The sequence below is a fragment of the Phyllostomus hastatus genome, unplaced genomic scaffold (genome assembly GCF_019186645.2).
Source record: "Phyllostomus hastatus isolate PE091 unplaced genomic scaffold, TTU_PhHast_1.1 phas_scaffold_12, whole genome shotgun sequence".
Classification (NCBI taxonomy): Eukaryota; Metazoa; Chordata; class Mammalia; order Chiroptera; family Phyllostomidae; genus Phyllostomus; species Phyllostomus hastatus.
In genome coordinates, this window is record NW_025334007.1 from 18,785,069 (window position 1) to 18,812,976 (window position 27,908).

General features: G+C 40.8%; 1 protein-coding gene across 3 annotated transcripts in view; it reads left to right on the forward strand.

The window, feature by feature from the left end:
• Nucleotides 1–27,908, forward strand: part of MID1 (midline 1) — a 395,135-nt gene that overhangs the window by 169,231 nt on the left and 197,996 nt on the right. Inside the window, exon 1 of one of the 3 annotated variants that reach the window (XM_045855997.1) lies at nt 22,285–22,375. The exons of the other annotated variants lie outside the window; for them this stretch is intronic. The gene's annotated coding sequence lies outside the window, so the exon portion shown is untranslated. Of the gene's footprint in view, nt 1–22,284; nt 22,376–27,908 lie in introns of those variants that run through there. 3 annotated transcript variants of the gene reach the window in all.

Below are 27,908 nucleotides of genomic sequence, written 5' to 3' on the forward strand. Positions count from 1 at the left end.
TATTCAATAGTAAATTCTTGGCTTGGAAAGATTCATTCACAATAGCTCTAGCAACGTGGTGCAGTTATTTAAATCACACTTGACTAGTGGTATATAAATAATCTCCGCAAACCATATTGATTTCCCAAAGGGAATATTAAATGCTAAATAACTTCACAAATTGGAAGCAGTCCTGTCTCTGCCTTCATTTTTGATATAATCAAAAATGATGACATTGTAGCTAGCTTGTTTTTAATAATTCACACATTGAGACCAAAAGAAAATATTACACCACTGCTGGGGGATGTGAACTTGTACCGTATACTACATTAGCCTTTTCTTAATGAATGATAATGGATTGACAACATCAGGATGTCTGCCAGGGATTAAGAATGTGTCTATTCATAATGGGGCTATAAATTAGCATAGTGTATTATTCTCCAGATAGCAGATACATACATAACACAAAGTCTTTGGGAAGAATGTAGCTTACACAAACTCCATTAGTCCTCACAGAATCTTTATAAGGTGTATAATATCCTAATTTAAAAAAAAATATTTCATTTATTTATTTTTAGAGAGAGATGGAGGAGGGAGAAAGAGAAACATCAATGTGTGGTTGCTTCTCGAGCGCCCCCAACTGGGGACCTGGCCTGCAACCCAGACATGTGCCCTGGCTGGGAAGCGAACCAGAGACCCTTTGGTTCGCAGGTTGGCATTCAATCCACTGAGCCACACCAGCCATGGCTAATATCCTAAGTTTTAAATGACAGAAATAGACAATGTATTGCTCTTGGACAATGAAAATGATTTTGACGATATTGGTAAAGTAGCACTATATTTTCAAACAAGTCTCCTTTCCCTCATGGACATGCATCTGGTCTCCATTTCCTGGCCTGCCTTGTAGTTGGTGGTAGTCATGTAACTGAGTTCTTATCCATGGACTATCAGAACTCCAGTCCCGGCCTATAAAGAAATCTCCATTGCAGTCTGCACACTCTCTTTTCCCTCTATCAGTGGTGACGTCTACAACTCCAAATGCCTAAAGGAAAGCAGAGCCGTGAGGTTGTCAAAGCCCAGGTCCCAGATCCTCACTGTAGAGAGAAGCATCCCAAAAGACCTGAAAACTCAGTATCATCCGTGTAAGACTGTCGTGGGATCTTCATCTTCAGATTGCAACAGTGAGCCTTCCAGGACCGACACTGCCAGTAACCAGAAAATGCTGTAATAAACCTGGAAGTACTGAACTTAGCAACCCTTAATTCTACACTCTCCAAATTCAGTGCTTTCCTCGCCAGCCCAGTTGTAGAACTGTAATTAGCTAAAACTGTATTAGAAGTTACTATGTCTCTATATTCCTTTAATATTTTTGAAAGCATGGTAATTTATGGCACGCCCTCTTTGAGGTAAGTTGATTATAAGACATATTTCTATAGAGTAAATTTGATTGACCTCCTTTTCCAAACTAGAGATAATTCCACCAAAACAAACCCTTCTGACAGAATAATGTGAAGTGTTTTTATGAGGTGGTAGTTGCATGACAGACTCTACATTATGGCCTGTGAGTGGAGTTTTTGTTTTTTAAAGGGAAACTGTATATCTTACAGAAGAACCTCAGGATGAGTAGGAGTTCCCTTAATTCCTTATACACAAGCTTCTTTTTTTAAGAATTTTATTTATTTATTTTCAGAGAGGGAAGGGAGGGAGAAAGAGAGAGAGAGAGAGAGAGAAACATCAATGTGTGGTTGCTGGGGGTCATGGCCTGCAACCCAGGCATGTACCCTGACTGGGTATCGAACCTGCGACACTTTGGTTCGCAGCCCGCGCTCAATCCACTGAGCTACGCCAGCCAGGGCTTACACAAGATTCTTAATATTGTTTTCAGAAGAGCAGTGCTTCTTATTCAGGGTAATTTCCTCCCCAGAAGATATTTGGCCAATTCTGGGAATATTTTTGTTTGTCATAGAGTGTGTCTGCGTGCGTGTGTGTGTGTGTGTGTGTGTGTGTGTAAGGGGCTGCTGTGAATATAGGCCAAGGATGCCGCTCAACATCCTAAGATGCACAGGACTGTCCTCTGCAGCAAAGACTTGTCCAGCTCCAAATGCCAACAGCACAGAAGTTGAAGAACCCTGGGCGAAGTTGTGAGCTCCGTGCGGGGCCATGTCTATTTTATTCATCATTGCATCTTCAGCAATTTGTGAAATTCCTGAAACAATGGAGAGTTAGTGATATTTGTTCAACGAATAAATGGACTGAGCCTCCTCCATATGAGCAGATCAGCTGGGAGTGAGTAAACTGGCCAGTGAGGAAAGCAGGATGTGGGTGGCGTAAAACCTTAGCTCTGGTGTTCAGTGGGAATGGGTTCTTGAGTAAGTTACTACGCCTCTCCAGGTCTCAGTCCCCTCACCTGTAAGTTGGGGATAATAATATTACCAACTTCATGGAGCTATGCTAACTATTAAATGAGATGAAGAATTTGGACCCTCAGTGCAGTGGCAGAGATGCCCTCAATAAGTGGTGACTTATCACCCTGGCTGGTGTGGCTCAGTGGGTTGAGCACCAGCCTGTGAACCAAGTTCAATTCCCAGTCAGGGCACATGCCTGGGTTGCGGGCCAGGTCTCTGGTAGGGGGCACGTAAGAGGCAACCACACATTGATGTTTCTCCCCCTCTCCTTCTCCCTCCTTTCCCCTCTCTAAAAATAAATAAAATCTTAAAAAGAAAGAAAAGAAAAAATGGTAACTTATCCTTACTAAGAAAAAAGGAACCACTATTTCCTGGACGTCTATCATGTGTCGGGTACAACGTTAAAGATGCACACAAGCTCATTTGATCTTTTTTACACTATCTGTGGAGTAGGACTTTTTTGTTTCTATTTCATGAAAGAGTAAATTGGATTTCAGAGATGCCAGGTAACCTGCCCAAGGTCACTCAGCTTTGAGAGCACAAACAATATGAGAATCATAAGACCCCCAAAGCCCACATTGTGTTCATCACAACACACTGGCTTGTTTTCAAAACTCCTGAAAGTTCACTATCTCTGTAAAATCAAAGGGTGTGAAGGTTATTCCTTTTAGCTTTACAAAGCTCCTTTTATGTGGTATTGACAATGTTTATTGAGCTGGGTGGCAATATTCCACTCTCTGCAGGTTTCATCTAACATACAGTGGACTCTGGCCAGCGCATTCAGAAGGCTATAAATCACTGGTCCTACGTTGTGCCAAGCCTTGAAAATCAAAGTTGTGAATATTATATTTATAGAAAGGGAGAATACCTATATTCTTCTCTAACTTTATCCCTGCCTTGTTTTGTCTACTGGAGTCTAAGATTCTTATAACTATAAACTGTTTTTTTGTTCCCTTTGTGATAATACCTAACCCAATGCTTCTGGCAAGTGTAGTAGGAATTTCTCAGAGTGAACCTATAGCCATATTACCTGGGAGAAAGCAAGTTCACTTGCCTAGATACAATTTTATTTTTTTAAAGATTTTATTTATTTATTTTTAGAGAGGGCAGGGAGGGAGAAAGAGAGAGAGAGAGAGAGAGAGAGAGAGAGAGAGAGAGAGAGAGAGACATCCATGTGCAGTTGCTGCGGGTCATAGCCCGCAACCCAGGCATGTGCCCTGGCTGGGAATCGAACCTGCGATGCTTTGGTTCGCAGCCCGCACTCAGTCCACTGAGCTACGCCAGCCAGGGCTACCTAGATACAATTTTCATAGTCATCTCAATTGTTAAGATGCACAAAAGTCACCTTTATAGAGTACTGTAAAACTTACATTGACTTCACAGTAACAAAAGGATTTAATAAAGCCTCAAGTTTCCTATTAAAGCTTATCCAACATCCATCCAATGCTTAACAAGATTTAGGAAATTAAATTTAACAATGTTTTGAGACTCAAAAAAAATCAAGAAGAAAAAGAGACTATGTAATTATAATCATTCTCTTTTTTGTTTATTTTTCTCTCATTTTTTTTCAGTTTAATATTTATCAGCCCGTCTCCTTTTTCAGTAATATTTTTCAAGACAATGGCATTTGGGTTCCGTTGTAAGTTTTATTGAGATCCACATGCTGTATCAGTTTGATGGAGCTTTACTGGCTTCACAAAAGCAAATTACAATAACCTTTAAAAGGGTCTGGAGGCACATAAAGGATAGGACAGCAGAGCTACTGGTGACGGGAATGGTAGGCCATTTAAATATGGCTGTTCCTTCCGCTGGCTGGTGTAGCTCAGTGGACTGAGCGCGGGCTGTGAACCAAAGTGTCACAGGTTCGATTCCCAGCCAGGATACATGCCTGGGTTGCAGGCCACGGCCCCCAGCAACTGCACATTGATGTTTCTCTCCCTCCCTCTCTCTCTCTCTCCCTTCCCTCTCTAAAAATAAATAAATAAAATCTTTAAAAAAAAGAAAAAAAATGTGGCTGTTCCATTCGATGCCACGCTAATAACCACAAACTCTGTAGAAATGAAGTGGTCCCTGGACTCTCAGTCACCTGTGTTTTTCTTTCGAAAAATTTCACAGGAAAACTTGGACCTGCTAATGACACAGTAAGTGAAGCTTTTGGCTAAATGTTCCTTTATGGTGGGGGTAAAATGGAGACAACTGTACTTGAACAACAATTAAATAGTTTTGAAAAGAAAAACAAAAAAATAAAGAAATATGCTTCTAAAATGTCACAGTTAAGTAGAAGAGCTAATGTAGAAATACTTAGGAAAGAGTTTGTAACCAGTTCAAAAAGGGAGCTGGCTGATAGAAAGGTTACTGTGCCTACTAGACAAAGTCGGGGAAAGGGTTGGGCTAAACTTCATTAGGCACTGGTTTATTTATTTATTCATTTTAAATGATTTTATTTATTTATTTTTAGGGAGAGGGGAAGGGAGGGAGAGACAGAGGGACAATAACATCCATGTGTGGTTGCCTCTCACATACACCCCCCACTGGGGACCTGGCCTGCAACCCAGGCATGTGCCCTGACTGGGAATGGAACTGGAGACGCTTTGGGTCACAGTCCAGCACTCAACCCACTGAGCCACACCAGCTAGGGCAGGCAGTGAGTTAAAAGCATTCAATTATATCTCCCTTTTTTTGTAAAACTGATACCTATGGTTTTGGTGCGAAAGGCAATAACTAGTCTATCAACAAAAATTGTAACAGCTCGCCAAAATAGGTATATTTAAGAGACGTTTTAGGATAACTCTCATTCCTGTTTGTCAGATCTTGGAGATGAAATAAAACTGGCATTTAGTCTTTATGCATTGATTTTTTTTAAGGGAGCTATTTTGAACCCACCAGAGGAAAAAAAGAAATCATTAGGAACAAAGCTTGTCTTTTTTAAAATGTATTTCATTGATTATGCTATTACAGTTGCCCCATCTCCCACACCCTTCATTCCCCTCTGCCCTGCGCACCCCCTCCCACCCGCATCCTTCCCTTTGGTTCATGCCCAGGGGGGTACATATAAGTTCTTCGGCTTCTCCATTCCCTGTGCTGTTCTTAACCTTTCTCCGTCTATTTTCCACCTACCATTTATGCTACTTATTCCCTGTACCTTTTCTCCCTCCCTCCCTTTCCTCTTCTCCCCCTCTCCTCTTTTTGCCCTTCCTTTCTGTCTCCTTCTGATCCTCGTGTGACATTTATTAAGCAGCTCCTGTGTGTTAAGCTATATCCCAGACCCTAAGCATGCATATATGAATAAGACTTTATTATCCCTGCGCTTTCCAATCTAGAGGCAGAGACAATTCCTTACGTAACTGCAGTCTAGTGTGAATAGTTCAACCAGATACAGATGTCCCCAGAAGGCAGTTGCTTAATGTCCTACGAGGAAGAAAGCTGTACTTGCTGATGGGAAAGAAGCGTGGGAGTTCCAGGGAAGGTACTCTCCTACCTGCATCTGAAAGGGCAGGTTTCACCAGAAAGAAGGAGGAAAGCGAGGTTGGGAACAGCTTTCAAAGAAAAGGGACGGCCAAGGTTCAGAGGTAAGGGTCAGTGTGGGGTATGTTGTGTGTGCGCTGGGGGGTGTTAGGCAGGTGCACTAGGAGGGGGTAAAAGTACACTGTGAGCAACTTGGTGTCATCTCAACACAAAGAAAGAGACAGCAAGTGGCATTAGTTCTCATGCTAGTAGTGCTGGATATTTAAAAAGCCTAGGCACTCCACAAATTATTCAGTCTTGGGACCTTAAAATAGTGTACAATACATTCTTTGTAAAAAAAAACAAACAGTAGTCTACCTCTATCATAATCTCTTCACAGAACACTGTCATCGCAATTTTACCACGTAAAAGAAAGTTTACTGTAATTCTGGAAAAAACTGATGTGATGTAGGCCAGAGTTACTGAATGAAAACTCAAAGACAAACTCAGAGAAACCACACACTGTATTTTTTTTTATTTACTCAGTTTCCTGTTGAAAAGTGGAAGCATAAAGAATGTGTGTTGCCCTGGCTGGCGTAGCTCAGTGGATTGAGCACCTCCCATAATGCTCCTGTTTGCCCACTGACTGTCCCTCCCTATTCCCACCACCAAACCCTGGCAACCACCGATCTACTTTCCATTTCTATAGATTTGCCTTTTGTGGACATTTCTTATCAATGAAATTACACAGTATGTAGTCTTTTGTAACTGGCTTCCTTTACGTAGCATAATGTTTTCAATGTTCATCCATGTTCTATATATCAGCGGTTTTCCTTTTTCATTGCCGAATAATATTCCACTGCATGAATAGACCACATTTTATTTATCCACTCACAAACTGATGAACATTTAGGTGGTTACCACTTTTTAGTCTTTCATGTTTTATTTTATTTTTATTTTTGTGTTTATTGATTTTGGAGAGAGGAAAGCGGGGGAGGGATTGAAAGACAGAGAGAGAAACTTCAATTTGTTGTTGCACTTATTTATGCATTCGTTTGCTGATACCTGCAACCTTGGTGTGTCAGAATGATGCTGTAGCCAACTGAGCTACCTGGCCAGGTGGTCTTCCTCATTTTTAACATGAGGAAATTATATTGGAAGAGATGATTCAAAGCACCTCCAAAATTTTTCAGCCACATCTTATTTGATTTTGTGAATTGTCCTTCGCCTTTATTTTGTCTTACAAAAAAATGTATTAAATATTGCCTTTGATGGCTTCAAAAACACTGCCTTAGGATATAATGAACTGATGACTGTCTCCATATGCTTTACTGTTCCTCGGTGAGATAGTATATGCTCACAGCTAACTATGACATTTAACTATGTGGATATTGCAAACTATAACATTTGAGCAAGAAATAGTAAAAGTACAGCACTTAAAGGTTAAAAATGTCGATGGTGCGATATTTGGTTCCTTTTCCTATTTTTTTCTAAGATTTCATTTATTTGTTTTTTAGAGAGAGGGGAAGGGAAGGAGAAAAAGAGGGACGGAAACATCAATGTGTGGCTGCCCCACACGTGCCCCCAACTAGGGACCTGGCCTGCAACCCAGGCATGGGCCCTGACTGAGAATCGAACCGGCTACCCTTTGGTTCAGAGGCCCGTGCTCAATCCACTGAGCTACAGCGACCAGGGCCCTTTTCCTATTATACTCTGTATTTGCTTCAAGAATCCTACTGCAGTTATACATTTCAAGCTAAGATATACCTGCACCGCTAAATTTTGTTGTTCATTGTAGTATTAGTTAGCTTAGGCTCCCATAACTAAACACCATGAATTGGGTGACTTAAACAACGGAAATTATTTTCTCACAGTTCTGTAAGCTGGGAAGCCCAAGGTCAAGGCTGTCTTCCTGGGTTGTAGGCTGCTGCCTTCTCATTGAGTACTTTCGAGACCTTTGGTCAGTGCAGGCACTCTAGAGAGAGCGAACTCGCTGGTGTCTCTTCTTACAAAGATGCTAATCCCATTAGATAAAGGCCCCGCCCTTACAACCTCGTTTAACTTTAATTGCTTACATAAAGACCCTTGTCTCCAAACACTGGCATATTCAAGGTTAGAGCAGAAAAAAGTCAACTGTCCAATAGAGTTTTTGATAGCTATCAGTGAACTTTCCTGGTGGTTAAATGAATTTGTACTGCTGCAAACCTGAGTTTGCCTTTGAAAAGCACAGTGGTCTTTATTCAGCCTAGTCATGGATTCTGAAAAAGTTGTGCATTTCGAGGCAAATAAGTCAGATAACTAAAATAATTCTTTAAGTATATATCATCTAAATTATTCAAACGACTTTTTCATATGGATCTTCTTCACTTTAAATAATAAAACTATGCATCAAACTCAGCTGGAAGATATATCTTTCGGAACAGATTCTTCACATTTTTGGAAACGGGCTATAATAAACATTCTTTTTAGAAAAATAATTTCAACCTAGGAGTCTTGACAGCTTCATTTGCAGAGCAGTCAGCTAGGATGAAAATTGAGCTTCCCAAAGAGAGTTGGCAAAATAGTTTACTTGCTGTAATTAAAAAAGGGGAAATTTCTGAATCACAGTTGTCTTCAATGCTAATGTGAATAACCAAATGTTACTTCCAGTGGATTTTTTAATTTCCTCATTCTTGGCAAGGTGACACAGCTTTGTGCAATTGGCAATCGGAAACTTTTTCCTCGAGATAGAAATGCTCTTTATGTTAAACACACAGTGCTGTGATTTATTCTGCACATTCCCTGTCCATGTTCAGCTCAATAATTTCAATATGGAACCCAAGTTCAATGATTTCAAATTTGAGCACTTAGCTTTACACCTTTCCTTTTAAACATCATAGCAACTATGTACTTCTGGCAGAATAGTTCATGTGCTCAATGTTATTTACTTATAGAATTGGACAACGACTTGATTGCAACCATGTTGAAAATCTTTGCCAAGGTATGAGCTTTTCTTACATTGGATTTTTTATGAGAAGCGGTAACTTCATTTTGTGATTTTATTTGGTTCTGCTCAATGACACAATCTGGCTGAAGAGGCATATTTGACAGATCTTGACACAAAGAAAAAACAAATGCAAGAATTTGGATTACAGATCCTTGCAGATGAACTGCTGTAATAAACAATCAGTGTCCATTGTTCTACGATATTAAAGTTAGTATATCGCCTTGACATTGGGCACACAAATAAGTCATTGATAACTTCCAGATGTTTTACTTTTTTTAGCAGCTGCTGCATCTCCTCTACTCTCTCATTTTGGTTGAAATGGAATAAGTTTAAATTGTGAGCTCCCCAAAGAAATGTGTCCAAGTGCCTTTCTACTAGACCAATCACAAAACGGCATCATTGTGGATTTGGGAAGAGGCAATGGGGTGCCGCAGGGTGACCTGGGAAAGTGGGGGAGGACAGCTCCTTATTTTGTCCACCTAATCATGCTAAAGAGTTATTTGGGCAAACTTTGGCCATTGCCTATTGTGTGTATGTCAAAGACTTACATGAAAGTAAAGATACCTTTTGAATGGCTTCACCATTTTTGCCTGTCTCAGTGGGTTCTATTTACCAGCCTCGAGATGCAGGTGGAAGTAAAATCCTAAATACGTTCTGGCTGAGCCGTAAGGACTAAGGAGGGGATAACACTTCAACACTAATGGGATTCACACTTTGTTAGAAAACAGCCTTGTTGCTCTAACCTTTGCTTGCATCAGCAGCAGCTGCTTAGAATATTTGCTTTTCTTCTTCCCTGTGAGGTTATATTAATTTCTTTTTCCAGCTTAATGGTCTGCCTGCTCTGGATTTTATGGGGTTTTTTTAAAGGGCGTTTCCAGCACTGCGTTCTCAGTGGTTTGCGTTCAGGCTTGTAAGCTATTCTTTAGTTTTCTAAAGAAATGATTTTTTGTTTTCATAATTTCAAAGAAGTTTGTAGATAGCATTAAAAAATAATGCTAAAATCAAGCCCTGGCTGGCGTAGCTCAGTGGATTGAGTGCGGGCTGTGAACCAAAGTGTCGCAGGTTCGGTTCCCAGTCGGGGTACATGCCTGGGTTGCAGGCCATGACCCCCAGCAACCGCACATTGATGTTTCTCTGACTCTCTCTCTCTCTCTCTCCCTCCCTCCCTCCCTCCCTTCCCTCTCTAAAAAATTAAATAAATAAAATCTTAAAAAAAGAAAATAAAAAAAATAATGCTGAAATCTACAAACTCATTTTCCCATCAATACTGCAAAAGAACCTTACCGTTGCATATGTAGACTTCACGCCGTCATAGAGTAACACTGACCTGGGTTGTGTTTCCTGCCCCAATCATTTAGTAAAAAATATTGATGCTCTTTTCATTTTATCTATGTGTAGACAAATCCAGTTCTTTTGTTAAGCTATCTCAAAGCTGCGTCTTTCTTTCTTTGCCCTTCTACTACGTAAGATTTTTTCCCTTAATCTACTATTTGAAATTCCACTTTCCTAAATGGAAACAAGTTTTTAAAAATGTCTCTACCCCCCTTTTCTATACTCTTATTTTCCAACCCGTGAGATATAAAATCTATTAAGTATAAGGAAAATTATAATAGTTTTTGCCACATCTTAGGATAAATCTACCTTTCAACTGCAGTACAGTAAAACTTTAATCAAGTACCCAGCTAGCCACTTTACCTAATCTACACAGAAATGTCTATCTGAAAACTGCATGATGTTAAGTGAAAAGATCTAGGCGATTCTTTAACATATTCAAAGAGTATATTTGCAATCATCTCCCTTAAATTAAATAACTTATTAAATACATATTTAGTTATTAAATCAAATAGATTCAAAAAACTCTGTGATGTCCAGAAATATATTTTGCCCCACAGAGACTGAGTGTGGCAGTGCCAAGAAGGACAACATAATTTTTTTAGGAGGAAGGAGTAAATGCACATAACTGCTGCAGGGCAAGAAAACCTGGCCACACCTATCAAAACAAGATGACAGAAAACAAATGACGGGTCGAATGTGCACCACCAAGCAAAAGTCACAGGTGCAATGCTCTAAATCGCAGCCTCCAGTTTGCAATGGAGCTACTTTTCAAAAGGCTATAAATTGGTCGGCTAAGGGCAAAGTTGCCTAAGGATTTAGTTATCTAGTGATGGTTAAAACTGGCGAGGCCAGCTGATGTTATAAAAGTGTTGGTGAAGTTTTTTCGCGATAGCAGATACCAGGCCCGCATAGTTGCACAATTGCCGCATGATCCATCAATTTGGTCTCGTCTATGTTTACACAGAAGGCCTCTTCCCGGTGCCAGTGTGAAGCTGGGAAGAGAGAAAAGCTTTTTCCTCTACCTTCTTAGGTTCAGTGACTGGGATCCAGCAAAATAAATGGACAAAAGACAGATTACCAGGGCAAAAGGGTTGATTTAATATGCACTGGGGGGCCTTAGAAAAATGAAATGAAACCCCCAAATAGGCAGTCAGACCTGGAGACTTATACGCGTGCACTGTTTTAACAAAAGGCTATATAAATGGGTGGGGAGACGTGCCAAGACAACGGGAAAGGGTTTCAGGCTTGAGGGGCTGTGAAATGTGAGGGAGAAAACACGTGCGCGATGCTGATGGAAGATACCAGTTATTTCAGTGAGATTTGTTGATGCAGGTTTTAGTCGGTGCTGTCTCCAGTGATAACAGCTGTCTCCTGTTCCTGATATGGCAGAGTGGGGGGGGACACCTTCGCAAAGGAAGTTTTATGGCCTGCCTTTTGGTGATGGAGGAGAATAGAGAACTTTTTCTGTGCCTGCTGGTTCTCAGTTGCCTTCAGCTCAACTTACTCGCTACGCCAAATTGGCATATTTTGGGATAGAATGTTCTGATCCCCTTCGATGGGTATATGATTTTAGAAGTGAGAAGTGGGGACACTCAGGATGTTCATCCCCTCACTATAAAATGGTACCCCATTACCTTTCCGAATCATTCTTAGTAAAACATTCAGAATAGCACACCCGTATAAATTCAGTCTACCTTACTATCAAATGTGTGCTCTGTGTCCAGAATTACGCACTTGTTAAGCTATAAGCTGTGCATTTAAATACGAGATTTGTTACTCAAAAACTAAGATGGACCATTGTTTACATGTTATTTCATTCAAGGGTGAACCACAAATTAGTGTGATGAGTCTGTCTCACTTCTCTGTTTCTCTTGGATGGTCGCAGAGGATGGGGGCGGGACTTACCACATCAGAATGTCAATGTGGGACCAGCCTCTTCCCAGTTAATGGGCCCTCCAGACCACAGCTAGAATCTCAGCCTGCCTGACAGGGTCATGGCTCAGCAGAAAATATGTTCTTTCCATCACTGTCCAATTCGTTAGAAAGATTTTAAAAACACACGTATCAAGGTATGCATCATGGAACCTAGGAGCAAGAAGCAACTGGGAAAAACCACATCAATAATCTGAAGTGAATGGTATCTATACATACTGTACTTTAAGGTATTGCATCACTGTTTCTCAGGAGGAAAAAGAAGGCATTTCTGCCCTTCAGGGGACATTTGGCAAAATGTGGAGGCATTTCTGGTTGTTACAGCCGACATGTGGGGAGTGCTGCTGGAATCTGGAGAGCAGGGTCCAGGGATGCTGCTAAACATCCCATAATGAACAGGACGGCCTCCACAGTAACCCCACATGTCACACGAGTGCCATGATGGAGAAACCTGCTTCACATCACCGTGCACCACACAGCAGTGTGCCTCTACCCGCCGCCTCCCGACCACGGCTCCAAAAACAAACTGCCTCCCCAGGACCCTCGCAGACACAACACCAGATATTTAGAAAGACACCAAAGGCTTCGATCAATTCATGACAGTCTCGTGTGTTCTTATTTTTACTGAATGTATTAGAATGACATTGGTTAATAGAATGACATAGGTTTCAGGTGGACAATTTATAATGCATCATCTGTATGTGGTATTGTGTGTTCATCACCCCAAGTCACGTCTCTTTCCATCATTTATCCCCCCTTTCCCTCTGCTCATCAAGGACAGAATGCAGAGCCCTGAAATAAAACCACGACTCTATTATGGTCAGTTAATATTTGAAAAAGGAAGCAAGAGCATACAATGGGGTAAACACAGTCTATTCAATAAATGGTGTTAGGAATATTGGACAGATACATGCAAAAAAATGAAACTAGACCACCTTCTTACACCATATACAAGAATAAACTCCAATGGAATTACATGTGCTCTTAAACAAATACGCTGAATCATCAGTAAAGCTATTTGAGGTGTTCTGGGGTTGTTGTTTTTTTTTTACTTAAAGTGGGTTTTTCATGGAAAAAAAATGTCATCAGTACTGAGTGGACACGGGCGCCCTGTTTATATCTTCTCCCTCTCTAGCCTTATTTTGAAAGCTCCTGGTAACAGCGACAACTTCATTTCCAAATTCCCCTGCTCCAAGCTTTTAAAATTTTTCTCTGTTTCTTTTGGTCTTGTTTGGATTCTAGTTTGAGTTTAGGGAATGCCCCCTGATGAGGTGGTCTGGGACCCAGTCCTTTGAATGTTGATCCTTGGATGGATCATTAGAGACCCATTAAGAGCTGGTGGCGGTGCTCCTTTGTAGAATAAAGTCAGCATTCTCGCCCGCTGAGAGTATCCCTGTTAACTCATTGTTTCTGTTTCTTGGAAGAAATAGCAGAATTTGTAACGGAAAAAGCAAAACCACCTGGCAGATTTCTGAAATAAATGGACTCACCAGTCTCCCAATTCTTTTACAAATGAGATAAATGGTGGGAACCTAGGGGTGTCTGTGAACCCTATGTTTCTTGAAATGAAGGGAGGGGGTGCCAAATGTATAAGGAAGTAAAGCTAGATGAGAATTCTTCTAGTAATGAATTCTTTTTTTTAAGTATTTTTTAAAGATTTTATTTATTTATTTTTAGAGAGGGAAGGGAGGGAGAGAGAGAGAGAGAGAGAGAGAGAGAGAGAGAGAAACATCAATGTGCGGTTGCTGGGGGCCATGGCTGGCAACCTAGGCATGTGCCCCGACTGGGAATCGAACCTGCGATGCCTGGTTCGAAGCCCGCGCTCAATCCACTGAGCTACGCCAGCCAGGGATAATGAATTCTTAAAACACTGTTTTCAAAAAAACACGTGGATCAATTGTAGAGAAAGATCAGCTCCCATTTGTTTCAGGCAATACAATTACTAGCTAGGATGTATTTGGGTGAAATTGTTGATAGAGACCACTTATACAGTCATTGTTATTTTTGGGTACATCATTGTCCTACAAACCCTAACCTAGCTTTCCAAGCCCTCCCTGGTATAGTGCAGCACTGTGTAATAGGAGTATAATGCAAGCACATATATAATTAAGACCTTTCAGGTAGCAAAATTAAAAGCAAAAGTAACAGTAAAAGAAAAAATAGATTATATTAATTGCAATAATATATTTTATTTAACCCAGTATAGCCACATTATTATTATTTTGCCATATAATTGGCATTTTAAAAAATCATTGAGAGATTTTATATTCTTATTTCTTACTGAGTTTTTGAACTCTGGTGTATAATTTTACGTTTATAGCTCATCTCAGACTTGCTACCTTTCAAGGGATCAATAACCACATGGAACTGGTGACTGTCATATTGGACAGCACAACCCGACCCCTGCTTATTTGTCTCTTTCCGTCTGTTTCTTCTTTCTTCCTTGTAAAATTCACATTCTACACTTGATGAACTTCTTTCAACTCCATCGCTCTAAGTGTTTCTTATTTCTTGGTCTTCGTACAAGTGTCTCCCTGGAACACTCTCCACCATCCGTCCCACCCTACCTGGTGAATGCCTATGTATTCTTCACAGACGCTGATTCTTCTGATAAAACTGTTAGGGAGGCAAAACCGTTACTCTTACCCTCTTAGGTTTAATGATAGGAGACTTACGGAATTCAACTGACCAAAGACATTAGCGAGAGACAGAGTTTATTGACATGTGCAATGTGAGTGCTCAGTGATGAGTAGTCACTCAAAGGGGTGCTTAGTTAGAATGTGGGGCTTATCTACCTTTACTGAGCAGGAAAATGGAGTGCAGAGGAAAGACTTCTAGGGGAAGAACACATAGGTTTCTTTAGGGAAAGTGAAATGGGTTTTTAGGAGAACAATTGGGATATTTGAGAAAGCTTATGATAAGATGTGCTTATGCAGGTGTGAGCAGTCTTACCATTTTGTGTGTGTGTGACCTTGAACTCTCCTGGAGAGGGGGTTTATGGTAGGTTTCCTCTTGGTCTCTCTCCTTGGAGTAGAAGCCACCCTCAAGAGGGAATTTATGGCAGCCCTAATGTCTCAGAAGTTTCTGCTTTTAACAGAAGCTCTGAGAAGACTTCTGTCTGCATCTGTTGAATCTTGAATGCCTTCAGCCTAAAGTAACAATTATACCAACTCTGCAGGTCCAAGAGGGTGCACGCAGAACCACAGAAAAGGTTCTATTTTGCTGGCCCATGCTTTTCTTTTTTTATATTTTACTTATTTATTTTTAGAGAGAGAGGAAGGGAAGGAGAAAGAGACGGAGAGAAACATCAATGTGGGGTTGACTCTCAAGCAACCCCCACTGGAGGCCAGGCCCCCAACCCAGGCACGTAGCCTGCTTGGGAATCAAACCCGCAACCCTTTAATGCGCAGGCGCTCAATCCACTGAGCTATGCCAGCCAGGGCCGCCCCATGCTTTAATGCTATTTGCGCCTCCCATTCCATAGTCCTCATTCACTCCGCCATCCCCTCAAGTTCAGTGTCTTTCTTCCAAGTAGACTACAACCCCCGGGAAGGCAGGAGCAGCTCCGCACTTCCTGTATGTTAATGTGAGCTCATCATCTCGGACAGTGGAACAACACCTAACACTTAATATATATTTGTGGAATAATTCAGTCAGATATAAATACTTTCGTAAGAGAGGAGACATATCTTTTTAAGAGCTTATTTGTATTGTATTTTTCCCATTACCATTCATCCCCCGCACATCCTCTTCCACCTGCATCCATTCCCTCCTCCCCCGCCATCACCGCACTGCTGTCAGTGTCCAAGAGTCCTTTTTTTTTTCTCTTTTTTTGCTCGATCTTGCCACCGTCCTTCCAAACAGTCAGCCTGCTTTCTAGAGAAATATTTTTATCTTCTACCCCTCTAAGTTCTTAGCACTGGGCCTGCGTAAAAAAATTCATAGTAGCAACAGGAAAGCATCCCTGGCTAGTGTGGTTCAGTGGATTGAGTGCTGGCCTGCAAACCAAAGGATCATCAGTTCGATTCCCAGTCAGGGCACATGTTTGGTTGCAGGCCAGGTTCCCAGTAGGGACTGCATGAGAGGCAACCACACATTGATATTTCTTTCCCTCTTTCTCCCTCCCTTCCCCTCTCTGTAAAAATGAATAAGTAAAATCCTTTTAAAAAACAAGACAACAGCATACACATTTATTTAATACAATTTTTCCATGACACAGGAGTCTTTATAAAGAAATGAAGACCCCAAGAAGTGGTTTTACATCTGTGTTTTTGTGCTAGGTTTCTTGAAGAGTACAAATATTATTTAGCAATAAAAAACTATGGAGTAATGGCATGTGTTAGTACATGGATGATACTCAAAAGCAATTTTTTTAGTGAAAGAAACCACACACAAAAACCCACATATAGCATGATTCTGTTTCTATGAAATGTCCACAAAAGACAGATCTATAGAGACAGGAATGAGTTGCCTGGGTCTGGGGATGGGAACAGGGGTAAACTGTCAATGAGCGCAGGTGTCTTACTGAGGTGATGGAAATATTCTAAAACTGAATTCTGGTGATGGTTGCAGAACTTGGCAAACTTACTAAAAGTCATTTAAAATGGATAAACTTTAGCCCTGGCTGGTGTGGCTCAGTGGATTGAGTACCAGCCTGTGAACCAAAGGGCTGCTGGTTCAATTTCCAGTCAGGGCACATGCCTGGGTTGTGGGCCGGGTCCCCAGTAGGGGGCGCACAAGAGGCAGCCACGCACTGATCTTTCTCTCCCTCTCTTTCTTCCTTCCATCCCCTCTGTCTAATAGTAAATAAGAAAATTTTTTAAAAATGGACAAACTTTATGATATATAAACCATACCTGAATAAAGTTGTTAAAGATTCAAAAACAATGACACTTAAAAAGACATGATGTAAAAATGTGTACATATCCAATATGAACTCAGTTGAGTGTTATCTCTATCATCTAGCTATCATCTGTCTATCTATGCATCTGTGTATCAAACTGTTATGGTGGTTATCACTTCAGTTTTTAACTATAGATGGCTTTTTTCCTTGGTATTTTTTAAAAATCAAAATTTATACATTGAGCATTTTTTTTATTTAAATCAGTGTACTTACAAACGAGAAAATCTTTTTAGAAGGAGGAAGTATGGTTCTTTCTCTGCAGAAATACCCTGGCCTTCAAAAAGGCTGGACTTTGACAGTCAACTCTTTGGATGAATAAAGTTTACGTGTGTGTATGTGCATGTGTGTCCGTGATTCAAGTGAATAATGATCCAATTCCAAAGAGGAGGGCCAGACACCAAGAGCTTCCAGAAACAAGAGGAACTGTATTTATTCAGGATGTTAATGATTTTGTCATTAAGAGTTGACAATGAAACTCCTTTTGAGTCAGGGCTTAGTTCATCCATGCATTCTTTTCAAAGAGTGATCTTTCAAGAGCTGAAAGAAAAGCTCTAGCATAAAGTGTTAGAGATTTCAGTTGGGGTCAAGTAAAAGGAAATCTCTACAGTTGAATATAAACATGACAAAATTTTCTAAAAGCTGATGACTGTTAAACCAGTTTTTAAATTTACTTAAAATTATATCCTCCTAATGGGACACAAATGACCCTAATTATATCAGGATTGTCTAATCCAGCTTCATCCAGTAACCCAAATTTGACACCGCCGACTATTGCTCTTATCACAAGAGGAAATTCTACATTCAAATTTGTCCATGTATCATTTCTCAAATCTTGGTTGAACAGCACTTTCAAAGCATTTCTGTTGTGAGAAGTTAGCAAGTTTGCTTCCAAAAATAAGTTGTATTTCATATGTTTTTAAAAATATAAATGTTCAGGAAAAAGTTAGAGATAGTGTAGCACAGTGTATTACATGCACACCATAATTTTTCTGTTCTGATATCCTGGTCCCCATTGAACTATATCCTACTAATTCAGTGATTGGAGGTGGGCAAAGGGGGATAAATGGGGATGGGAAAGACTTTTCTTTGGATGATGAACACACGACGCAGTGTTCAAATGATGATTTGTTGAGTTGTACACTTGAAACCAAAATGGTTTTTGAACCAATGTCACCCTAATAAATTTAATAAAAAAGAAAAATGTGAATATTATTATTATCCCCACCCATGACTAATTTGAATACAAATTATATTTACTTTAATGAAATATCTTGCCCTGGCTGGTGTGGCTCAGTGGACTGAGTGCTGGCCTGCAAACTGAAAGGTTGCTGGTTCGATTCCCAGGCAGGGCACATGCCTGTGTTGTGGGCCAGGTCCCCATTTGGGGGCGTGCAAGAGACAGCCAATACACGTATCTCTCACACATTGATGTTTCTCTTCCTCTCTTTCTCCCTCCCTTCCCCTCTCTCTAAAAATAAATAAATAAAATATTTGTTAAAAAAGAAATATCTTATTTTTTAAATATTTTTAAAAGATTTTATTTATTTATTTTTAGAGAGGGAAGGGAGGGAGAAAGAGAGAGAGAGAGAGAAACATCAATGTGCGGTTGCTGGGGTCCGTGGCCTGCAACCCAGGCATGTGCCCTGACTGGGAATTGAACTAAATATTTTTATATTAAAATATATTCTGGTGCTTTTTGTTACAAATTAAAAGGAAAGTTATTTTTATAGCCTTTAAATACTTAAATACTTTATATCAATTAAATTCTTACATATAGCTAAACAACAAATTCTTCCAATAAGCAGAAAAAAGAAAAGGTACTTTGCCATGGAGCAGTCTAATTAGCTTTCAATTATCTAAAAAAAAAATTAGGTCAACCTTTCTGACAATCAACTTAGATTATTGTCCTCTGAGGTTCATTTGGAAATATCTTTTAATTTTCTATGAACATTCATTACAAGAATATTATAAACTCACTATCTTAAAAAAGTTAAACTGTAATCCTATCATAGAAATATAACCCATGTTCACATTCTGATGTAGCTTCTCTTAGAATCTTTCTAATATAAACACAAACATAACACATAATTCATTTCTATAGGAAGGTTTATTGGACAAGCGTTGAGAATCTATTACATGCCAGTGTTATTTCTATTTTGTCAACTCAACATTCGCTGTCTTATTTTTAAGAGGGAAGGGAGGGAGAAAGAGAGAGCGAGAAACATCCATGTGTGGTTGCTGGGGGCCGTGGCCTGCAACCCAGGCATGTACCCTGACTGGGAATTGAACCTGGGACGCTTTGGTTCACAGCCCGCGCTCCATCCACTGAGCTACGCCAGCCAGGGCTCTATGACAGATCTTAACAGGTGACATAGTTTCTGCCTAGCCCTCTCTTGGGACACTCGCCCTTGGAACCTAGCCACCATGTTGTGAGGCAGCCCAGGCCACATAGGAGGGGCCGTGTGTAGGTGTTGTAGCCAACAGCCAACAGCCAGCATCAACTGCTACCCTTGTGACGAGCAAGTCTTCAGATGACCACACCCTCCAGCCTTGAAGCCACAGCAGCTGGAGCCAAGTAGAACAGAGGTGGCAGTCGTTGGTTGCTGAACCCTTCCAAACATCACAGATTTATAAGCAAAATGCATGTGACTTGTATTAGTCCACTCAGCATGCAGGTGGTTTGCAACAGAGCACTAGATAACAGGAGCAGCGCCTCTAGGCATACGTTCCACAGAATCACCGTCCCAAGCATAAAATGTCACACATTCGAGCAAAATCCTGGAAACCACAGAAACGCCCTGCAGAAGACCGGTTAATCGGTAGCATGTCTACCCAGCAAAGTACCATGTGACTGCAGAAAGCAATGTCAGATGTCCGCTGTTTCTGAACCATTGCTTATTTTTTCCTTTAGGTGGTCGTCTTTTTTTCTCTTTTCACATTGTAGGCATTAGTTAAACATGAAGGAGATGGGCCCTTGGTCCCTTTTTCATCAATTTTTTTGACTTCGCTTATGCAGTTTTTTGTGATGTAAAAGTTTTTTATTTTTATGTAGATAGGCTTATCAATGATAGATACATAGATAAATAGATAGATAGATAGATAGATAGATAGATAGATAGAAATGATAGAGATGAGATAGTGTCTAGATTTCTTATTCTCCTTATACCGAACATCTGATATTTAAATAAATGAGCTCTGGCTGGCATAGCTCAGTGGATTGAGCGCGGGCTGTGAACCAAAGTGTCGCAGGTTCGATTCCCAGTCAGGGCACATGCCTGGGTTGTGGGACAGGTCCCCAGTGGGGGTCACATGAGAGGCAATCACACATTGCTGTTTCTCTCCCTCTCTTTCTCCCTCCCTTCCCCTCTCGAAAAAAAATTAATGGATAAAAATAAATAAATAAGTGAAAAGATGAGAGCTATAAAGATATTAGAGGTTTTATTTGCAAGTAAGTTTGTATTAGAAGTTCAAACGAATTAACCAACTATTATTTTAAATATTAAGGCTAGTGGTCCATACTGGTACAGAAAACAACTAAGACACAGAATAAAGCAAAATGGCCATGGTTAATTCAAAAGCTGTGTATTACTTGATAATGAAAAGAGGGAAACTTTTATAATCAATAAAAATGTGATATTGAATGAGTTACACTTAAGTCTGAAAGTATAGATGTACTTTAAATATCTTTGCAATTGCTTACATATAATTTCATTGTAAAAGTTCTTAAACTTTTACACTTTTTGCAAGTTACTGCAAGTAACAAAGACATCAGTATCATTGTGTAGGTGTTTAAAAAACCAAACTGATCTTTTTTTTTTTTTTTGCGATGACAGTTTTGCTGTCAGGTGGTAAACTTTTAGCATATTGAGATCTTCACTTTTGTTTGGTCTGGTCTGAATTCTCCGCCCAGTAGATTCATACCTCACCCTACTTCCATCCCCCCAGCCAAGGGTGGTCAGAAAATTGAAGTTAAGAGGGATATGTAAGTTAGAGAGCATTTGCTCTGTACCCCGGGCTCATTTTTGTTATTGAGATGGCATTGTCACCCAACAGGCAATTTCCTTTCAAGAGAGGAGAGGCCGGCTGGGGCCTGGGCTAGGGGGTGCAGCCAGACCCATGATGTCACAGATTGCATTGTCTCTTGGGAAACTCATCCATCAAACCGTCACCTCTGATTCTCTGCAGGGTCACTGCAGAAAAAGGCAGCATGCCCCATCTTGGGCATTCTGAAGTGTCAGCATGTAGTGGAGCTGGTGGTGTGAAGCCAATTTATTTTGTTTCAGAGGCTCGCACGGCACGCTGCCTGCCGCACACAGGCAGAAGCCCGATGGCGTCTCCTTACAAATAACGACTCCAAGGCAAAATCTAGAACTGTGCCATCCATCTGCTTGTCTCCTCTTTGATGTGTTCCCTTCGAGGTTTTAGGTGATATAATCCACAGGTAAGCCTTGTTTTAAACAACTTGCGTGGAGAGGGGCATTTCCACGTTAACTCTGGCATATCTGGAATATACCAAGGTATTTGTCTTCAGTTAGAATGGGATTTGGATGTATAAGGTGTGAATATCGTTGTGAAATACAAGGATGAACCCCTGTCAGCTGGGAAGATAAGGTAAACTTTAGATCTGAAAAAAGATCATGCCTTACAACTTAGCAATTTTCTTTGATTGAATATCCCCAAAACATGATTTTTTGAAAACTGAATTTGTATAACAACAACCATTTTCAGTGTCTTTGATGGAACACACAGAGACATGTTTTCAAATTTAATATTCTGCTTTTTCTTGATGTTTTCCGTTAATTTTCAGTTTGGGGAAAATCTGAAAACCAAACAGTGGCTCTAAATGGTCCAGGGCCTTTGAAGCACTGGGCAAATTGTTCTCTTCTGGGAGGCAGCATCGGAAAGGGGCACAGAACTCCGCTGAAGTTTCAGCCGAGCCGGCCTTCCCATCCCTCAGACACACCGACTGGCATTTAGGGGAGACAAAGGCCAAGTGCTCATCCCCATGCCTGGCCAGGGATCACCCCTGTTCCCAGGCTTGGGGCTCTGTGCCTCGTCACTGAGGGCCAGAGGGCTGAGTCGACGCCTCTCGGAGCGTTGGCCTGAAGGAATGGATGCCAGCAAACACCCCTCCCCCGCCCCTCCAGCTCCCCAGGAGGGGCGCTTCTGCAGAAGTCATTTGGTGTGTGTGCCGGTTCTCCCTGCGAGGGGATTGCAGTGCAGGAGAGTGCTTTGTGAGCAAACGCCCGGAAGAGGTTGCTGGGGAGAGAGCAAGCCGAGGGAAGGAAGACTCCTTTCGTGGTCCCCTCATTGAAGTGAGTCTAAGAGACCCAGTTACCTGGCCTAGAGCAGCTGGGGCTTGTTTGCTTTCGTCTGTGGTGGGAGAAACTGGTAAGGCTCCTTTTTACTACTGCTCTGGGATGCTACTGCAATTGCTTTAGTAAAGTGCTGGTGTTAGAAGGAAGGGAAATTGGTGAGTGATTCTCAGTACATTCTGCCTTGTCCCTGCCTAATGTATGAGAAAGGTGCTTTTCCTGCGTAAAGGGGCTGCTAGCCATAGCATGGTGTTACTTTTCCCAAACTTGATTAGCATCACTTTTGAGCAACTAAGTTCAAACATACGCACACGCAGAAACTATAACCCACATAGGCATACGATTATTTAAAGGGTCATCGTATATAAAGTGCGAGGGCTAAAAAAAATAATACTTTTATGTCTACCTTCTAGGACCTTCTAGTTGCGCTAATCATCAAATTAACGGAGACACATGAACAGGAAAAAAATCAAAATTTTATTACGTGCTCAAGGGGAATTCATAGAAGCATGAAAATTCCAAAGGCAATGAAGCAACGTTGGGTAGACCTAACATTTTTGAATAAAGGAGAAAGTGGGAGTGAGAGCTTGGATTTCAGAAGTGAGAATGGGCGATTTACAGGTAGTTGAGGGACGGCGGAACACACACAGCAGGAAAATCCTTGCTAGGTGACTCAGAAACAATGGGACACGGGTATCTAGCTAAACAGACTGCTGGTGATTAAGCCAAAGGTCCCTTCCAAAGCCTTTTTTTTCTGTCTAAACCTCTTGGGCAGGAAAGGGGGAGGGTCAAAGGTTCTTTCTGAGTCTTTTATTTCTTAATAGCCAGCTTAAAATCAATATCCCCAAATGCGGCCAGTGACAAAATTTCGGTTTCCTTGAAAAGCATGTATATCTAAATTTGATTAGTTTGGGGGGACAACTGCATGGAGGTAGGAGAAAATGGAGCCTTTCTGGAAAATTCCACATTGTCTCGTTTCCTGTGAAAATGAATTTACCATCACATACGTTACCTGTTCTGTAACTAGTGCTATGTACACCAAAGCCACCGCTGATAAACCAGGTAGTCCCAAAAGTAAGTTCCGAACACCATGACATAAGGGAAGTCCCACGAAACAGAATTTGTAGTCAGCCATAAAGAACTTTAGATTCTCTCTTTGTTACTCAGTGACTGTTCTCATCAGAAAGGACAAATGAGGAACACGCTGCGCCCCCGCCAGTCAAAAAGAGTAGGTACCCCTGTCTCCTTGAGCATTTTCAAGGGATCAGCTGGCTCACACAACCTTATTTGGCAAACGTTACTTCTTACTCCCTATTTCCACTCTGTTATTTTTAGAACTGACTTTGGTATTTGTGTGGAGATTTTATATATATATATATTTTTTTTTAATATTTTATTATATTCTGGGAAACTTGAGCCTGAATAGTTTAGAGATATATTCATTCAGTTTAAGGCAAATTACCCCTCAAGCAAACTACTGAGGTCTTTGTGAGCTGGAGTGTGTGTGGAGACGTAAGTGACAGACAGCTGTTGTTTCTCTGACGGACAGGTCTAGAAGCTTGTCCTCAAAGCTGAGAAAACAAATTCCTGCAAAGCCTGCCTGCCCTTCCCCCACCCCGCAGGAGGGAGTAGCAATCTTTGTTGTGGTTGTTTTTCCCTGAGAAAGTCTTGTATGCTGCCTAAGGTAGCTGACTCCCTGCATTTTTTCCCTCGTCATTAAAATAAAACTAAAAGCCTTGCTTCATGCCGAGTTCCAGTGGTATAGATGTTTGGTTTCTGAGCTTAACACATACCCAGTAATACACTACTATTATTCCAGTTAAATCTGCATAATAAAAATAATGATCAAGTGCAATGACTCAACACCAACTAATTACCTAGGTCTGCAACTTGCACTTCAATGGAAAGTAAGCCCATAGAATTTTTTCTATTTGATGTTGCAGTCTTAAAATAACCTGATTATTAGATATTCAGAAATTGAACATGTGTGGCATTTAAGTCATTACTAAATAGTAGGTTTAAAAAAGTATGTAACTATTTAAATAGTTTCTTTGCATGGATAAGTAATATGATAACCTGAAAAATACACATGTTCTTTCTTTAAAATGAGCTAATTATTTGCTTGAGGTATCCTTTGCAAAAAAAAAAAAGGGGGGGGGGAGAAAGAAAAGAAACCCAGTTCCCTTTCAATTTTAATTTCCATTCCTCCTCAACTGAAATGCTAATTCAACCCAACAGTTTATCTTTGCCTTTAGGAATTGTTTATGAAATGCAGGCAGTTAATTTGGAGGTCCTGAATGTGAGATAACAGTTAATCAATTTATCTGTGAACTCTGAGAACGCTTGGGAGATTTTCCAGGTTTGATCAATGCTATTTACTATTTTGGGCTGCATGCTGGGTCCATTTCCAAAGACTATTTACCTTCATAATATTTGAGCCCAAGAGCGTCGAGTTTATTAGAATTGATTTTCTTTCCAAGTTGATCTTTTAAAATAGTTTTGCTGGTCATTTTTTTGCTACTACCTTGTGAAATCCTCCTTCACCTGGCATATTTTTATTGAGTGCCTGGCTGGCGCAGCCAGCATTTGCTATTAGGGATGAAAACCCTATTTTTGTGGGGCTCCCAGCAGAGGCGGTCAAGGCCAGAAGGGGAAAGACCAACTCTTGCTGTTCTAACAATTGTTTGCATGTCCACGTGGTTCACTTGCAAATGTGGTTTCAGCGACAACAAAAATGCTCATACTTCTGAATTAATAATACCTCAAAATGTATTACTGGCTACTTAGAACTTGGGAGTTGCATTCATTAATAATCCTTTCACATTGTGCAAGACACGCTGTTTGTTATTATCTTCCCTGGACATTTAAATAATTCAAAAGGAAGATTTCTCACTAATTCGCCTGGCCATGACACACGTTGGGAAAATAGGAACCAAAATGTTGGAACAGGGTTAATCTTGACAACTTATAAATTACCATTTTTTCCCATTTTGCCTTGATATATTACTTTTCTGGTAGATGTTTTTTGTTTTGTTAAATGAAATATCATACTGATGGACATAGTTTATACTAGCACCAATAGGAAAAGGACATCATGAGGAAGAAAATGGAAGGTTGCCGAATCCACCCAGGAGCAGACTCTGCCCTGGCCCCTTTACCAGCGTGTTATCATTTCATTTCCCCAATAATGCTGCAAAAATAGATATTATAATGATCATTTTAAAGATGAAGACACTGACGCTCAGAGAATTTAAGAAGGCAATCGTGTCATGTGACTACTAAGATAGCAACCCCAGATCTGTCCCCTGCTCTTTGTGGCCACTTCTGTATTGCTCTCTTAATAGCCGGTCTTTCTTCCCAGATCCTCTATCAACTGACAATTCCCTGCAGCTTATCTTATTGCTTTCAGACAATCTCCCTTGACAATTTCAGCTTGTTCCCTAACTTCCTTTATGAGCTGACAACCAAAAGGTGTAAGTACGGATGGGACAGAGGCTGTACATATTTATGTATAAAAAATGCTTTTCAAACGTCAAGGTAGAAACAACACATTACATGAAAATATAGAACGCAACACTATAGCTAACACTGCTGTATGATACATAGGAAAGTTGTTAAAGAGACTAAATTCTAAGAGTTTTATCACAAGGACAATATTTGTTCTTTTATTTATATTGTATCTATCTGAGATGATAGATGTTAACTGAACCTATTGGATAATCATTTCAAAATATACGTAAATTAAACCACAGTGCTGTACAGCTTAAACTTACAGAGTGATATGTAGCAATTATTTCTCAATAAAACTGGAAAAAAATAATGTAGCATATTCGATGTGCTTGGTTAGGGGAAATGAGAAGTAAATTTGTTTTTTTTAAAGATTTTATTTATTTGTAGAGAGGAAAGGGGGAGAGAGAGACAGAGAGACAGAGAGACAGAGAGACATCCATGTGCAGTTGCTGGGGGTCATGGCCTGCAACCCAGGCATGTGCCCTGACTGGGAATCGAACCTGCAATGCCTGGTTCGCAGCCTGCGCTCAATCCACTGAGCTATGCCAGCCAGGGCTAAATTTGGTTTTTGACCATGCCTACTCTGGTTTTCACCATATACTTAGTAAGGGACCTCAGTCTGTGAGAAAGCTGGGATGTAATCCGGTCCCCTCCACTATTTGTATAGAGATGCGGGTTTCCATCCCCTCTCAGCCTCACTTCCTGCCTCCAGCAAGGAAGTAGAAGAAAGGATGGGGTTGTAGATAACTGGAAAATGCATCCCTGGTCCCCTTCTAAAGCTATTAATTTAGAAAGCAAACAATGGCATGCCATTAATAAAAAAGACTTGTATAGGTATCAGTGAATTAATCTAGCACATTGATAGAATAGTCACTGATTGACCTCAACACATTTATTTAGGTAACACTATCAATCCAGTTGCCTTGTGCATTGGTTTTCTATCACTGCTGTAACAAGTTACCATACATTTAGTGTCTTAAAACAACACAAGTTTATTTTCTTATGGTGCTGGTGGTCCGAAGCCCAGAATGGGTCTAAAACCAAAGTGTCAGCAGGGCTGCGTTCCTTCTGGAGGCCTAGGGGAGAATCTGTTCCTTGCTTTTCCAGCTGCCAAAGGCCGCCTGCATTCCTTAGCTCGTGGCCCCGCGTCACTCTGAATTCTGCTTTCTGAGTCGTGTCTTTTCTGAATCTGCCCCTGCTGATTCTTTGTCCCTTACAGTGACCACTGTGATTACACTGGTTCCACCAGGCTAATCCAAGGAAAGCTTTCTATCACAAACTTCTTTTTTAAAAGATCTTACTTATTTATCTTTAGAGAGAGGAAAAGGAAGGAAGAAAAAGAGGAAGAGAAACATCAATGTGTGGTTGCCTCCCGCACGCCCCCTACTGGGGAGCTGGCCTGCAACCCAGGCATGTGCCCTGACTGGGAATTGAATCAGTGACCCTTTGGTTCACAGGCCTGCATGCAGTCCACTGAGCCGCATCAGCCAGGACCCCCAAAATTTGTAATGATTTATTTATTTTAAAAAGATTTTATTTCCTTCTTTTTAGAGAGAGGGGAAGGGAGGGAGAAAGAGGGAGAGAAACATCAATGCGTGGTTGTCTCTCACGTGGTCCCCGCTGTGGACCTGGCCTGCAACCCAGGCATGTTGCATGACTGGGAATCAAACCAGCGACCCTTTGGTTCACAGCCCGTGCTCAATCCACTGAGCCACACCAGCCAGGGCCCAAAATTCTTAATCCCACCTGCAAAGCACTTATTGCCGTATTCACAGATTTGGAGAAAGAGAACACGGACATCTTTGGGGGGTTATTATTTTGACTACTACACCTGTGAATATATTTCTTCAGAGCTACATGATTTTTATTTATTCCATGATCTTGTAGGTAATGGGAAGCCATGAAAGATTTCAAGCGGAGAGGTGAAGTAAATAATCAGATTTCCATGTTAGAAAGCTTACAGAGGGGACCCTATGGAAATGGAGGCACAACTAGGACACCAACTACAATATAGGAGAGAGAAGTTGTACACACGACTTGTGACAGTGTCTGTAGAAGAAGGGGCAGGGAAGAGTTTGGGAGATACTAAAAAGAGTACA